Consider the following 5,706-nt stretch of genomic DNA (forward strand, 5'->3'; position numbering starts at 1 on the left):
AACATTAACACCTTAAATAAAAATTCTAAAAATGAAAATGAGCATTAGATATGAGCTTTAAAAACACAAAAACGAAACTAAATATAAAATGCTAGTTTCTGCCTCTTAAATGTCAATTTCTTGTAGTTTAAAATTTGGGAAGCATCATCCCGACACAAACATCTTGATGTGTTTTGAACTAAATAATGCATTAAAATAAAAGCATAAATTACTCGTATGACAACTGGCATTTCAGCATTTCTTCCTTTCCTATATGAAACAACTGTAACATCCAGACATCTGGCAGCGCTCCTCTCTCTCTCCAGACGGTTTTTTTCCCCATGACACTGAGAGGTGGCTGAAATTTGAGGGGCCGCCGCAGTTTAATCGTTATGTGATTGTTTGAGCATGTTACAGCTTGTAGAGAGCACAGACTCAGACCACACCAGCAGACAGAAAACACACACACACACACACACACACACACACACACGTGCATGCTCACAGGTGTCCATGGACACACATGCTGTACTGTACATGAAGGCTTCTGCATGTGTGTGTGTGTCGGGGGGGGGAGTTATAACAGCACTTGCTGACAGATCAGACAGATTTCAGCGCGTTATTGATGTTGACAGGCGAGATTAGCCAATCAGAATGCTGTAAATCCATCAGATGTAACCATATGCCAAGAATACCAAAGAGAATTCTGACTTTTTATCTTTAAATATGAAGTTTGGGACTTTATTCTCATCATATACCTTCAATATAAAGTGTGTGTGAGTGTGTAGTGTTGGTATCAGTGTGATGCTTCCATCAGGCCTCGCTAATCCCTCACAGTAGGTCAGCCACTCAAGGAGCTGCAGCCATTATCGGCTTTAGCTTCGTTTTATTAAATCACTCGCCACATCCCTGTTGTGTGTTAATGGGCTAATTTGTACCGACACCGCGCAAAGGATACAATCAATGATATGGTTTTATAAGGAGGCTTAATCAGATAACAACTTTGTTCTAGCCGGTAATTAGAAGCAGGACTCGGGCTGAGAGAGGAGAGCAGACCTTTCTCAGCCCCGGTGCACCGTGGGAACGCGGGTCGGAGGTCAATTTCAAAATTAGTTAAGCTTGACGGGCTGCCACTGACCTGCACAGGTGCTCCCACTTCCCCTGCTGCTCCTGCTTCCTCCCGCCGACCCTGCCACCCGGGGGTCGCAGACATCGGGCCCCCAGTCTCCCCTGCCCTCCCCTCCCTCCGCCCCGGCTCCCCAGGACCAGTCTGGATCCATTAGCGGAACCAGGACAAACCCCAGGCCTGCTGAGAAGACCAAAGACCACCATAGGGCTAATGCAAAGCTTAAGCACATGCAGGAGAAGAACATACTCAGGCTAAGTGTTCGCACACCTTGTTCTGGAGGTACGCATTGCTCAGTGACCTGTTCTGTTGCTTGGCACGCCACTGCAGCTCGAATGTCTTTACTCCTAACTCTTGGAGTTAAATCTGCTTTTACGCATACACATGAAAACACATTTCCCCCCCTCCCTTCCCCTCACCTCCTCTCGGCCTGCCGTCTGTACACTCAGTATGTTTTTTCTTTGGATTTTGGGGGGGGGGCTGGTTGTTATTGGCGCGTCCGACCGAGAGAGGCTAGGCCGTTGTTTTTGAGCCCCGCTGCGGTGTGGCCTCCCGCTGCTTGGCCTGCCATGTGTAATTAAACATTTGGCCTCCACAATTACTCAGCAGTGTACACATGCCAGTGTCAGGCCTTGTGGAATATGCATTTCAAAGAGCACCAATTCCCTTAAAAGTGCTGAACTGACAGCGGCAAGGAAGGGAGAACCTTTGGGGTGGGGCAGGAGGGGTTGGAGGGGGGGAAAGTGGGAAGAGAGAGGAGGGTGAGACGGAGAGGGAGTCCTCAGGGATGGACTGATTAGAAAATAAATTAAACTTGAAGCAGGAGTTGAAAGTGGACCAGAGCAGGGAGGCATTGTTTGGCAGGTACTGGGTACAGAAGTTCCAGTAAGTGTAAAAAAAAAAAAAAAATGGTCATAACACTGCTGCATATGGGGACAAGCTCTTAAAAATTAATTATATTACTCTTGATGTATTTTGAAAATATGTTCCAGGATGCCGGTTACCCCCATCAGGCTCCATCTCTACACGCGTATCTCTACATGTCACTGCAGCCGCATGGCCGTGCAGGAAAAACCCGAAGCGGTGGAACATCTCGACATCAAAACCATCTTGTCTCTGCCACTGGCCTGCTGTTTACCTCCCTGACAGTAATGAGATTCACACACAGCCGTCGTCTGACACGAGAGAACTCCTCAGAATTTATGCGGGCACATACATTAACATTTGACATTGTGTGTCCGCGGGTGAAGAGGTTCTAAATTGCAAGCTGCCATTAAAAGGAGATAAATGAATAAGAGAAAACAACCAATCAAACGGCCGTTTTTGTGTGCTGAATGACGCTGCGGAGCGTTTACAACGAGCTGAAGAATGGAAGTAAATAAGGATGAAAGAATTAATAAAGGAAGCATCGAAAAGTTCTCGATGGTTCGAGAGTTTGTTTGAGTTCAAACAAAGTCCGTGTTGAGCGTCAAGTCGTTTATCTTCTGTCGGGTCAACAGGGACTCGAGTCAACTTCAGTCCAAGTCACAGTGACTCCAGTGTCACGTATCTGAGTGTTGAGAACTTGTTTGGGGGTCTTTCACTGGCAGGCCTAAAATTATCTGTCTCTCATCAGTTTCAAATTTAGACACATATTACACATTTTCTTTGCCAGACAGTGACTTAAAGACACAGATGAGGTGAATAATTGCATTCGAAATGTGCAATATTTTGATGTTGGTTGTTGTTTCTTGCTTTTTACGTGCATATAAAGTTATTTTATGGACCGTATTTGTGTTGTACGTGAGCCGTGCACCAGCGAAAAGACAAATTTCCATTATGTGTTGCATTAACGGACAATAAAGTTGGTAAATCTTGAATCTTATGAAATCCATTACAACCAAAATTGATGCACACGTGTTGATTGACAGTGGGCTGGACCTGGTAAGGATGCACCCACAGCAAGCATTTATACACGCTGTTCTTATTTCGTCGCTATTTCTAGAAAATATTTCTAACGTGACCTTCGGGGACCTTGACAGCTCTGTCACGCACCCTTCAACTTTGTGTAACCCAGTCGGAGCTTCTCCCCCCCCCGAGACACTAAAGCTCCTCGTGAAATGACAAACCGGCAGCTCAGGAGCCAGCGAGAGCACCCAGACAAATACGACACCCGCCGCAAACACCGTATCGTGACTTGAGGAGCGGCACGCTGGCATCCACCTGTCACTCAGACTCTCAGACACTCTCGGGAAAAAAACAAAAACCCCTTTCCTCTCCTTTCCTCCGGTTTGCCGCGACATGTGAATCTGCCACTTCTTTCTTATTGATAAGCTTTGACAAAAAGTCTGAAGCCGGTGCAATAAGCCGAGGCGGAGAGGAGGAAGGTAGGGTTTTTTTCCCGAGGATGTGTGTGTGCAGGGGGAAACAACACGGCGCACAAACACTCATCCTCTAGAGTCTCCCCCTGTGAACAATGTGGATTTTTTAAAAAGAAGAAACCCTCTCTGCCAGCCCCTTGTCAGCGCTGAAAGCTACCAAAACGCGTCACCGAGACGTTGGCAGCACCACCTGCCTGTGAGGCCCCAGCATCCCCTCCTCAGCCTCTTGTGTGCCATAGAGGTGCCTGTGTCCATGTCCCGCTATTGTGGCGTGGACTAGAGGGGGTATTGTGAACCTTGTCAACGGCGCTGCCATCTCCGTGCCAGCTGGCCGGGGGTGTGAGTGGCGAAAGGGGGCGATGGAGGGAGGGAGGGTGGACGGAACAATGCAAAGATCTGTGCACAATGGGCAGCAGTGGAAAGGCGGCATTGTTCCGGCATGATCGGCCATGCCAGCTTCCCCGTGCCGCCGCCGCCGCCACAAAGCAAAGCAACAGCTCGTTATAACCACACCGGGGGAAATTTTGAACCCAGAAATGTGCTTGAGAATCTCGAGCAAGGTGCACCTTTTTCTTACATTCTCTGCCCTCTTTAAAACGTCCACACATGCGCTCGTATCCCTCCTTCACCCCGCAGCCTCCAGTCTTTTAGAAATCAAAGGGCGAGGGAAGGAGGAGGAGCGGCTTTAAGGGAACGTCTGGAATCCATCTGAGATTGAGAAATCCGACCATCGTGGTTGGATCCAATTGAATGAGGCAGGCCTGAGTAACACGCTCCGACACGGCCTTTCTTTTCCTCTAACACCCCGGCCATGTGGTCCCAGGGCCCTGCCAGGAAAGCATGTCACAGCTCATCACAGTTGCAGATGAATATTCATGCGAGCGGAGGGCGCCTGTGTGCAAAGTATTTACGTGTGTGCCTATTTCGGCGCGACAAAGCCGGGAAAAAAAAAAAAAATTAAGGAGTATGTGTGTGCGCGCTTGCTGTAAGTTTTCTTTTTTTTTTTTTGCGGGATCCAGTAAAAGTGATTCCCCCGACGGGCCTCCGCTCGCGACATGGCCGCCACTTGTAACACGCCGGCCAAACACAGCCCGAGCAAGAGTCAGTGTTGGCTGGAATGCGAAGGTCTCACACAGTCTGGACGCACACACGAGCGAAATGTGCACACATGTACACACACACACACGGCACGCCAAGCCAGAACTCCACAGATGTCCTGGCTGTTGCTGCATGTGAGTCAGCGCGGGCCGGGGTCTTTGATGGCGATGGCGATGGCGATGGCGATGGCGAGGGCCTGGTGCGAGGTTCGGGGGGGTGTGAGGAGCGAGACGCGAGGCAGGTGCACCGTCACGTTAGGCTTCCAGGAGATTCTGATGCCCAGATCGGCCCCTGACCTCCCGAGCAACAGCAGGGCTGACATGTCGAGAGGCTGGAAGGTGACGCAGATTCGACGACGACTTGGAAAAAAAAACCCTTCAAAAACAAGATCGCAAAACTCGCTTTCTGACAAACTTTTGGGCAGTTTTCTCACCAGAGTCGTACTGAAGTTGTGACTCCGAACGACAGCTCTGACGCCGCCGGACTCGTTGTTCCCACAGTGACTAGATTAGCATCGCGGGTAGCATCGCCGTGACACCCCGAATGCGAAAGGTGACATTTCTAGGATCATAAATGTACTCGCAAGTCGTGCAAGTTCACGGCAGAATTGCGGCGACGACCACCATTCGATGTTACTAAAAAATGGACAGCGACTTTGTGAAACCGGTCACCAAAAACTGGAAGAAAACTCTCAACTTCAGCCTGTTTAGAGTTCATATCAGACACCAAGGGGAGGTTTTTATTCATCCTCCATTATCTTGTGTTATCACCTCGTACATTACCTGCTTTTTAACAGCTAAGACAATGATGGCTATGACAATAAACTAATAAAATACCGTTCATTTTTGCACAACTGATTTTTTTAAAGATGCTCAGCATAAAAAGTTGAAGTGAACAGGATTTAGTTTTGTAGATGTGAAGCTTGGGAATCTTTGAGCAGGAAAAAGTGGGATTATGCAGTTTTTGTATCTGCTGTATCAGTTGAATATGATCTATAATTGAGTTTCTCATCAGACTTGAAGAAAAAAGTAAAAACACGACAAATGAACTGCAGAAGTTTAACCCTAACACGACAGATATTTTGACTTGTGGAAGCCAGAAGAAGCACAGGTGTCATTTCTTACCTTACAGGGCTGCGGTGTT

The sequence above is a fragment of the Acanthopagrus latus genome, chromosome 24 (genome assembly GCF_904848185.1).
Source record: "Acanthopagrus latus isolate v.2019 chromosome 24, fAcaLat1.1, whole genome shotgun sequence".
Lineage (NCBI taxonomy): Eukaryota > Metazoa > Chordata > Actinopteri > Spariformes > Sparidae > Acanthopagrus > Acanthopagrus latus.